Genomic DNA, 11733 nt, shown 5'->3' with positions numbered 1-11733 from the left:
ATTGTGCAGTTATTTCATTGTTTGGACTTGTTTTCTGTTTTTCTATCTTAATGTGCGCATTGGAGTGAGTTAAGCTCATTTGGAGATTTTCCATTTTTTTCTCCTGCCACATGATATAAACCTTAAAAAGTGAACATAACATCTTTACAATGTTACTTCTGGCCACTCAGTGAAAAATTGTGCAGTTATTTCATTGTTTGAACTTGTTTTCTGTTTTTCTATCTTAATGTGCGCATTGGAGTGAGTTAAGCTCATTTGGAGATTTTCCATTTTTTTCTCCTGCCACATGATATAAACCTTAAAAAGTGAACATAACATCTTTACAATGTTACTTCTGGCCACTCAGTGAAAAATTGTGCAGTTATTTCATTGTTTGGACTTGTTTTCTGTTTTTCTATCTTAATGTGCGCATTGGAGTGAGTTAAGCTCATTTGGAGATTTTCCATTTTTTTCTCCTGCCACATGATATAAACCTTAAAAAGTGAACGTAACATCTTTACAATGTTACTTCTGGACACTCAGTGAAAAATTGTGCAGTTATTTCATTGTTTGGACTTGTTTTCTGTTTTTCTATCTTAATGTGCGCATTGGAGTGAGTTAAGCTCATTTGGAGATTTTCCATTTTTTTCTCCTGCCACATGATATAAACCTTAAAAAGTGAACATAACATCTTTACAATGTTACTTCTGGACACTCAGTGTAAAATTGTGCAGTTATTTCATTGTTTGGACTTGTTTTCTGTTTTTCTATCTTAATGTGCGCATTGCAGTGAGTTAAGCTCATTTGGAGATTTTCCATTTTTTTCTCCTGCCACATGATATAAACCTTAAAAAGTGAACATAACATCTTTACAATTTTACATCTGGCCACTCAGTGTAAAATTGTGCAGTTATTTCATTGTTTGGACTTGTTTTCTGTTTTTCTATGTCAACGTGCACATTGGAGTGAGTTAAGCTCATTTGGAGATTTTCCATTTTTTTCTCCTGCCAAATGATATAAACCTTAAAAAGTGAACATAACATCTTTACAATGTTACATCTGGCCACTCAGTGTAAAATTGTGCAGTTATTTCATTGTTTGAACTTGTTTTCTGTTTTTCTATCTTAATGTGCGCATTGGAGTGAGTTAAGCTCATTTGGAGATTTTCCATTTTTTTCTCCTGCCACATGATATAAACCTTAAAAAGTGAACATAACATCTTTACAATGTTACTTCTGGCCACTCAGTGAAAAATTGTGCAGTTATTTCATTGTTTGGACTTGTTTTCTGTTTTTCTATCTTAATGTGCGCATTGCAGTGAGTTAAGCTCATTTGGAGATTTTCCATTTTTTTCTCCTGCCACATGATATAAACCTTAAAAAGTGAACATAACATCTTTACAATGTTACTTCTGGACACTCAGTGTAAAATTGTGCAGTTATTTCATTGTTTGGACTTGTTTTCTGTTTTTCTATCTTAATGTGCGCATTGCAGTGAGTAAAGCTCATTTGGAGATTTTCCATTTTTTTCTCCTGCCAAATGATATAAACCTTAAAAATGAACATAATATCTATTTAAACTTACTTCTGGCCACTCAGTGTAAAATTTTGCAATTATTTCATTGTTTGAACTTGTTTTCTGTTTTTCTATCTTAATGTGCGCATTGCAGTGAGTTAAGCTCATTTGGAGATTTTCCATTTTTTTCTCCTGCCAAATGATATAAACCTTAAAAAGTGAACATAACATCTTTACAATGTTACTTCTGGCCACTCAGTGTAAAATTGTGCAGTTATTTCATTGTTTGGACTTGTTTTCTGTTTTTCTATCTTAATGTGCGCATTGGAGTGAGTTAAGCTCATTTGGAGATTTTCCATTTTTTTCTCCTGCCACATGATATAAACCTTAAAAAGTGAACATAACATCTTTACAATGTTACTTCTGGCCACTCAGTGAAAAATTGTGCAGTTATTTCATTGTTTGGACTTGTTTTCTGTTTTTCTATCTTAATGTGCGCATTGCAGTGAGTTAAGCTCATTTGGAGATTTTCCATTTTTTTCTCCTGCCAAATGATATAAACCTTAAAAATGAACATAATATCTATTTAAACTTACTTCTGGCCACTCAGTGTAAAATTTTGCAATTATTTCATTGTTTGAACTTGTTTTCTGTTTTTCTATCTTAATGTGCGCATTGCAGTGAGTTAAGCTCATTTGGAGATTTTCCATTTTTTTCTCCTGCCAAATGATATAAACCTTAAAAATGAACATAATATCTATTTAAACTTACTTCTGGCCACTCAGTGTAAAATTTTGCAATTATTTCATTGTTTGAACTTGTTTTCTGTTTTTCTATCTTAATGTGCGCATTGCAGTGAGTTAAGCTCATTTGGAGATTTTCCATTTTTTTCTCCTGCCAAATGATATAAACCTTAAAAAGTGAACATAACATCTTTACAATGTTACATCTGGCCACTCAGTGTAAAATCGTGCAGTTATTTCATTGTTTGGACTTGTTTTCTGTTTTTCTATCTTAATGTGCGCATTGGAGTGAGTTAAGCTCATTTGGAGATTTTCCATTTTTTTCTCCTGCCACATGATATAAACCTTAAAAAGTGAACATAACATCTTTACAATGTTACTTCTGGCCACTCAGTGAAAAATTGTGCAGTTATTTCATTGTTTGGACTTGTTTTCTGTTTTTCTCTCTTAATGTTTGCATTGGAGTGAGTTAAGCTCATTTGGAGATTTTCAATTTTTTTCTCCTGCCACATGATATAAACCTTAAAAAGTGAACATAACATCTTTACAATGTTACTTCTGGACACTCAGTGTAAAATTGTGCAGTTATTTCATTGTTTGGACTTGTTTTCTGTTTTTCTATCTTAATGTGCGCATTGCAGTGAGTTAAGCTCATTTGGAGATTTTCCATTTTTTTCTCCTGCCAAATGATATAAACCTTAAAAATGAACATAATATCTATTTAAACTTACTTCTGGCCACTCAGTGTAAAATTTTGCAATTATTTCATTGTTTGAACTTGTTTTCTGTTTTTCTATCTTAATGTGCGCATTGCAGTGAGTTAAGCTCATTTGGAGATTTTCCATTTTTTTCTCCTGCCAAATGATATAAACCTTAAAAATGAACATAATATCTATTTAAACTTACTTCTGGCCACTCAGTGTAAAATTTTGCAATTATTTCATTGTTTGAACTTGTTTTCTGTTTTTCTATCTTAATGTGCGCATTGCAGTGAGTTAAGCTCATTTGGAGATTTTCCATTTTTTTCTCCTGCCAAATGATATAAACCTTAAAAAGTGAACATAACATCTTTACAATGTTACATCTGGCCACTCAGTGCAAAATTGTGCAGTTATTTCATTGTTTGAACTTGTTTTCTGTTTTTCTATCTTAATGTGCGCATTGGAGTGAGTTAAGCTCATTTGGAGATTTTCCATTTTTTTCTCCTGCCACATGATATAAACCTTAAAAAGTGAACATAACATCTTTACAATGTTACTTCTGGCCACTCAGTGAAAAATTGTGCAGTTATTTCATTGTTTGGACTTGTTTTCTGTTTTTCTATCTTAATGTGCGCATTTGAGTGAGTTAAGCTCATTTGGAGATTTTCCATTTTTTTCTCCTGCCACATGATATAAACCTTAAAAAGTGAACATAACATCTTTACAATGTTACTTCTGGACACTCAGTGTAAAATTGTGCAGTTATTTCATTGTTTGGACTTGTTTTCTGTTTTTCTATCTTAATGTGCGCATTGCAGTGAGTTAAGCTCAATTGGAGATTTTCCATTTTTTTCTCCTGCCAAATGATATAAACCTTAAAAATGAACATAATATCTATTTAAACTTACTTCTGGCCACTCAGTGTAAAATTTTGCAATTATTTCATTGTTTGAACTTGTTTTCTGTTTTTCTATCTTAATGTGCGCATTGCAGTGAGTTAAGCTCATTTGGAGATTTTCCATTTTTTTCTCCTGCCAAATGATATAAACCTTAAAAAGTGAACATAACATCTTTACAATGTTACTTCTGGCCACTCAGTGTAAAATTGTGCAGTTATTTCATTGTTTGGACTTGTTTTCTGTTTTTCTATCTTCATGTGCGCATTGGAGTGAGTTAAGCTCATTTGGAGATTTTCCATTTTTTTCTCCTGCCACATGATATAAACCTTAAAAAGTGAACATAACATCTTTACAATGTTACTTCTGGCCACTCAGTGAAAAATTGTGCAGTTATTTCATTGTTTGGACTTGTTTTCTGTTTTTCTATCTTAATGTGCGCATTGGAGTGAGTTAAGCTCATTTGGAGATTTTCCATTTTTTTCTCCTGCCACATGATATAAACCTTAAAAAGTGAACATAACATCTTTACAATGTTACTTCTGGACACTCAGTGTAAAATTGTGCAGTTATTTCATTGTTTGGACTTGTTTTCTGTTTTTCTATCTTAATGTGCGCATTGGAGTGAGTTAAGCTCATTTGGAGATTTTCCATTTTTTTCTCCTGCCACATGATATAAACCTTAAAAAGTGAACATTACATCTTTACAATGTTACTTCTGGCCACTCAGTGAAAAATTGTGCAATTATTTCATTGTTTGGACTTGTTTTCTGTTTTTCTATCTTAATGTTTGCATTGGAGTGAGTTAAGCTCATTTGGAGATTTTCCATTTTTTTCTCCTGCCACATGATATAAACCTTAAAAAGTGAACATAACATCTTTACAATGTTACTTCTGGACACTCAGTGTAAAATTGTGCAGTTATTTCATTGTTTGGACTTGTTTTCTGTTTTTCTATCTTAATGTGCGCATTGCAGTGAGTTAAGCTCATTTGGAGATTTTCCATTTTTTTCTCCTGCCAAATGATATAAACCTTAAAAATGAACATAATATCTATTTAAACTTACTTCTGGCCACTCAGTGTAAAATTTTGCAATTATGTCATTGTTTGAACTTGTTTTCTGTTTTTCTATCTTAATGTGCGCATTGCAGTGAGTTAAGCTCATTTGGAGATTTTCCATTTTTTTCTCCTGCCAAATGATATAAACCTTAAAAATGAACATAATATCTATTTAAACTTACTTCTGGCCACTCAGTGTAAAATTTTGCAATTATTTCATTGTTTGAACTTGTTTTCTGTTTTTCTATCTTAATGTGCGCATTGCAGTGAGTTAAGCTCATTTGGAGATTTTCCATTTTTTTCTCCTGCCAAAATGATATAAACCTTAAAAAGTGAACATAACATCTTTACAATGTTACTTCTGGCCACTCAGTGTAAAATTTTGCAATTATTTCATTGTTTGAACTTGTTTTCTGTTTTTCTATCTTAATGTGCGCATTGGAGTGAGTTAAGCTCATTTGGAGATTTTCCATTTTTTTCTCCTGCCACATGATATAAACCTTAAAAAGTGAACATAACATCTTTACAATGTTACTTCTGGCCACTCAGTGAAAAATTGTGCAGTTATTTCATTGTTTGAACTTGTTTTCTGTTTTTCTATCTTAATGTGCGCATTGGAGTGAGTTAAGCTCATTTGGAGATTTTCCATTTTTTTCTCCTGCCACATGATATAAACCTTAAAAAGTGAACATAACATCTTTACAATGTTACTTCTGGCCACTCAGTGAAAAATTGTGCAGTTATTTCATTGTTTGGACTTGTTTTCTGTTTTTCTATCTTAATGTGCGCATTGGAGTGAGTTAAGCTCATTTGGAGATTTTCCATTTTTTTCTCCTGCCACATGATATAAACCTTAAAAAGTGAACATAACATCTTTACAATGTTACTTCTGGACACTCAGTGAAAAATTGTGCAGTTATTTCATTGTTTGGACTTGTTTTCTGTTTTTCTATCTTAATGTGCGCATTGGAGTGAGTTAAGCTCATTTGGAGATTTTCCATTTTTTTCTCCTGCCACATGATATAAACCTTAAAAAGTGAACATAACATCTTTACAATGTTACTTCTGGACACTCAGTGTAAAATTGTGCAGTTATTTCATTGTTTGGACTTGTTTTCTGTTTTTCTATCTTAATGTGCGCATTGCAGTGAGTTAAGCTCATTTGGAGATTTTCCATTTTTTTCTCCTGCCACATGATATAAACCTTAAAAAGTGAACATAACATCTTTACAATTTTACATCTGGCCACTCAGTGTAAAATTGTGCAGTTATTTCATTGTTTGGACTTGTTTTCTGTTTTTCTATGTCAACGTGCACATTGGAGTGAGTTAAGCTCATTTGGAGATTTTCCATTTTTTTCTCCTGCCAAATGATATAAACCTTAAAAAGTGAACATAACATCTTTACAATGTTACATCTGGCCACTCAGTGTAAAATTGTGCAGTTATTTCATTGTTTGAACTTGTTTTCTGTTTTTCTATCTTAATGTGCGCATTGGAGTGAGTTAAGCTCATTTGGAGATTTTCCATTTTTTTCTCCTGCCACATGATATAAACCTTAAAAAGTGAACATAACATCTTTACAATGTTACTTCTGGCCACTCAGTGAAAAATTGTGCAGTTATTTCATTGTTTGGACTTGTTTTCTGTTTTTCTATCTTAATGTGCGCATTGCAGTGAGTTAAGCTCATTTGGAGATTTTCCATTTTTTTCTCCTGCCACATGATATAAACCTTAAAAAGTGAACATAACATCTTTACAATGTTACTTCTGGACACTCAGTGTAAAATTGTGCAGTTATTTCATTGTTTGGACTTGTTTTCTGTTTTTCTATCTTAATGTGCGCATTGCAGTGAGTAAAGCTCAATTGGAGATTTTCCATTTTTTTCTCCTGCCAAATGATATAAACCTTAAAAATGAACATAATATCTATTTAAACTTACTTCTGGCCACTCAGTGTAAAATTTTGCAATTATTTCATTGTTTGAACTTGTTTTCTGTTTTTCTATCTTAATGTGCGCATTGCAGTGAGTTAAGCTCATTTGGAGATTTTCCATTTTTTTCTCCTGCCAAATGATATAAACCTTAAAAAGTGAACATAACATCTTTACAATGTTACTTCTGGCCACTCAGTGTAAAATTGTGCAGTTATTTCATTGTTTGGACTTGTTTTCTGTTTTTCTATCTTAATGTGCGCATTGGAGTGAGTTAAGCTCATTTGGAGATTTTCCATTTTTTTCTCCTGCCACATGATATAAACCTTAAAAAGTGAACATAACATCTTTACAATGTTACTTCTGGCCACTCAGTGAAAAATTGTGCAGTTATTTCATTGTTTGGACTTGTTTTCTGTTTTTCTATCTTAATGTGCGCATTTGAGTGAGTTAAGCTCATTTGGAGATTTTCCATTTTTTTCTCCTGCCACATGATATAAACCTTAAAAAGTGAACATAACATCTTTACAATGTTACTTCTGGACACTCAGTGTAAAATTGTGCAGTTATTTCATTGTTTGGACTTGTTTTCTGTTTTTCTATCTTAATGTGCGCATTGCAGTGAGTTAAGCTCAATTGGAGATTTTCCATTTTTTTCTCCTGCCAAATGATATAAACCTTAAAAATGAACATAATATCTATTTAAACTTACTTCTGGCCACTCAGTGTAAAATTTTGCAATTATTTCATTGTTTGAACTTGTTTTCTGTTTTTCTATCTTAATGTGCGCATTGCAGTGAGTTAAGCTCATTTGGAGATTTTCCATTTTTTTCTCCTGCCAAATGATATAAACCTTAAAAAGTGAACATAACATCTTTACAATGTTACTTCTGGCCACTCAGTGTAAAATTGTGCAGTTATTTCATTGTTTGGACTTGTTTTCTGTTTTTCTATCTTCATGTGCGCATTGGAGTGAGTTAAGCTCATTTGGAGATTTTCCATTTTTTTCTCCTGCCACATGATATAAACCTTAAAAAGTGAACATAACATCTTTACAATGTTACTTCTGGCCACTCAGTGAAAAATTGTGCAGTTATTTCATTGTTTGGACTTGTTTTCTGTTTTTCTATCTTAATGTGCGCATTGGAGTGAGTTAAGCTCATTTGGAGATTTTCCATTTTTTTCTCCTGCCACATGATATAAACCTTAAAAAGTGAACATAACATCTTTACAATGTTACTTCTGGACACTCAGTGTAAAATTGTGCAGTTATTTCATTGTTTGGACTTGTTTTCTGTTTTTCTATCTTAATGTGCGCATTGGAGTGAGTTAAGCTCATTTGGAGATTTTCCATTTTTTTCTCCTGCCACATGATATAAACCTTAAAAAGTGAACATTACATCTTTACAATGTTACTTCTGGCCACTCAGTGAAAAATTGTGCAATTATTTCATTGTTTGGACTTGTTTTCTGTTTTTCTATCTTAATGTTTGCATTGGAGTGAGTTAAGCTCATTTGGAGATTTTCCATTTTTTTCTCCTGCCACATGATATAAACCTTAAAAAGTGAACATAACATCATTACAATGTTACTTCTGGCCACTCAGTGAAAAATTGTGCAGTTATTTCATTGTTTGGACTTGTTTTCTGTTTTTCTATCTTAATGTGCGCATTGCAGTGAGTTAAGCTCATTTGGAGATTTTCCATTTTTTTCTCCTGCCAAATGATATAAACCTTAAAAATGAACATAATATCTATTTAAACTTACTTCTGGCCACTCAGTGTAAAATTTTGCAATTATTTCATTGTTTGAACTTGTTTTCTGTTTTTCTATCTTAATGTGCGCATTGCAGTGAGTTAAGCTCATTTGGAGATTTTCCATTTTTTTCTCCTGCCACATGATATAAACCTTAAAAATGAACATAATATCTATTTAAACTTACTTCTGGCCACTCAGTGTATAATTTTGCAATTATTTCATTGTTTGAACTTGTTTTCTGTTTTTCTATGTCAACGTGCACATTGGAGTGAGTTAAGCTCATTTGGAGATTTTCCATTTTTTTCTCCTGCCACATGATATAAACCTTAAAAAGTGAACATAACATCTTTACAATGTTACTTCTGGCCACTCAGTGTAAAATTTTGCAATTATTTCATTGTTTGGACTTGTTTTCTGTTTTTCTATGTTTATGTGTACATTAGAGTGAGTTAAGCTCATTTGGAGATTTTCCGTTTTTTTCTCCTGCCACATGATATAAACCTTAAAAAGTGAACATAACATCTTTACAATGTTACTTCTGGACACTCAGTGTAAAATTGTGCAGTTATTTCATTGTTTGGACTTGTTTTCTGTTTTTCTATCTTAATGTGCGCATTGCAGTGAGTTAAGCTCATTTGGAGATTTTCCATTTTTTTCTCCTGCCAAATGATATAAACCTTAAAAATGAACATAATATCTATTTAAACTTACTTCTGGCCACTCAGTGTAAAATTTTGCAATTATTTCATTGTTTGAACTTGTTTTCTGTTTTTCTATCTTAATGTGCGCATTGCAGTGAGTTAAGCTCATTTGGAGATTTTCCATTTTTTTCTCCTGCCAAATGATATAAACCTTAAAAATGAACATAATATCTATTTAAACTTACTTCTGGCCACTCAGTGTAAAATTTTGCAATTATTTCATTGTTTGAACTTGTTTTCTGTTTTTCTATCTTAATGTGCGCATTGCAGTGAGTTAAGCTCATTTGGAGATTTTCCATTTTTTTCTCCTGCCAAATGATATAAACCTTAAAAAGTGAACATAACATCTTTACAATGTTACATCTGGCCACTCAGTGTAAAATCGTGCAGTTATTTCATTGTTTGGACTTGTTTTCTGTTTTTCTATCTTAATGTGCGCATTGGAGTGAGTTAAGCTCATTTGGAGATTTTCCATTTTTTTCTCCTGCCACATGATATAAACCTTAAAAAGTGAACATAACATCTTTACAATGTTACTTCTGGCCACTCAGTGAAAAATTGTGCAGTTATTTCATTGTTTGGACTTGTTTTCTGTTTTTCTCTCTTAATGTTTGCATTGGAGTGAGTTAAGCTCATTTGGAGATTTTCAATTTTTTTCTCCTGCCACATGATATAAACCTTAAAAAGTGAACATAACATCTTTACAATGTTACTTCTGGACACTCAGTGTAAAATTGTGCAGTTATTTCATTGTTTGAACTTGTTTTCTGTTTTTCTATCTTAATGTGCGCATTGCAGTGAGTTAAGCTCATTTGGAGATTTTCCATTTTTTTCTCCTGCCAAATGATATAAACCTTAAAAATGAACATAATATCTATTTAAACTTACTTCTGGCCACTCAGTGTAAAATTTTGCAATTATTTCATTGTTTGAACTTGTTTTCTGTTTTTCTATCTTAATGTGCGCATTGCAGTGAGTTAAGCTCATTTGGAGATTTTCCATTTTTTTCTCCTGCCAAATGATATAAACCTTAAAAAGTGAACATAACATCTTTATAATGTTACATCTGGCCACTCAGTGTAAAATTGTGCAGTTATTTCATTGTTTGAACTTGTTTTCTGTTTTTCTATCTTAATGTGCGCATTGGAGTGAGTTAAGCTCATTTGGAGATTTTCCATTTTTTTCTCCTGCCACATGATATAAACCTTAAAAAGTGAACATAACATCTTTACAATGTTACTTCTGGCCACTCAGTGTAAAATTGTGCAGTTATTTCATTGTTTGGACTTGTTTTCTGTTTTTCTATCTTAATGTGCGCATTTGAGTGAGTTAAGCTCATTTGGAGATTTTCCATTTTTTTCTCCTGCCACATGATATAAACCTTAAAAAGTGAACATAACATCTTTACAATGTTACTTCTGGACACTCAGTGTAAAATTGTGCAGTTATTTCATTGTTTGGACTTGTTTTCTGTTTTTCTATCTTAATGTGCGCATTGCAGTGAGTTAAGCTCAATTGGAGATTTTCCATTTTTTTCTCCTGCCAAATGATATAAACCTTAAAAATGAACATAATATCTATTTAAACTTACTTCTGGCCACTCAGTGTAAAATTTTGCAATTATTTCATTGTTTGAACTTGTTTTCTGTTTTTCTATCTTAATGTGCGCATTGCAGTGAGTTAAGCTCATTTGGAGATTTTCCATTTTTTTCTCCTGCCAAATGATATAAACCTTAAAATTGAACATAACATCTTTACAATGTTACTTCTGGCCACTCAGTGTAAAATTGTGCAGTTATTTCATTGTTTGGACTTGTTTTCTGTTTTTCTATCTTAATGTGCGCATTGGAGTGAGTTAAGCTCATTTGGAGATTTTCCATTTTTTTCTCCTGCCACATGATATAAACCTTAAAAAGTGAACATAACATCTTTACAATGTTACTTCTGGCCACTCAGTGAAAAATTGTGCAGTTATTTCATTGTTTGGACTTGTTTTCTGTTTTTCTATCTTAATGTGCGCATTGGAGTGAGTTAAGCTCATTTGGAGATTTTCCATTTTTTTCTCCTGCCACATGATATAAACCTTAAAAAGTGAACATAACATCTTTACAATGTTACTTCTGGACACTCAGTGTAAAATTGTGCAGTTATTTCATTGTTTGGACTTGTTTTCTGTTTTTCTATCTTAATGTGCGCATTGGAGTGAGTTAAGCTCATTTGGAGATTTTCCATTTTTTTCTCCTGCCACATGATATAAACCTTAAAAAGTGAACATTACATCTTTACAATGTTACTTCTGGCCACTCAGTGAAAAATTGTGCAATTATTTCATTGTTTGGACTTGTTTTCTGTTTTTCTATCTTAATGTTTGCATTGGAGTGAGTTAAGCTCATTTGGAGATTTTCAATTTTTTTCTCCTGCCACATGATATAAACCTTAAAAAGTGA

This window comes from Microchirus variegatus (assembly GCF_963457635.1).
Source record: "Microchirus variegatus genome assembly, chromosome: 19".
Classification (NCBI taxonomy): Eukaryota; Metazoa; Chordata; class Actinopteri; order Pleuronectiformes; family Soleidae; genus Microchirus; species Microchirus variegatus.
This window is presented reverse-complemented; position numbering follows the sequence as displayed.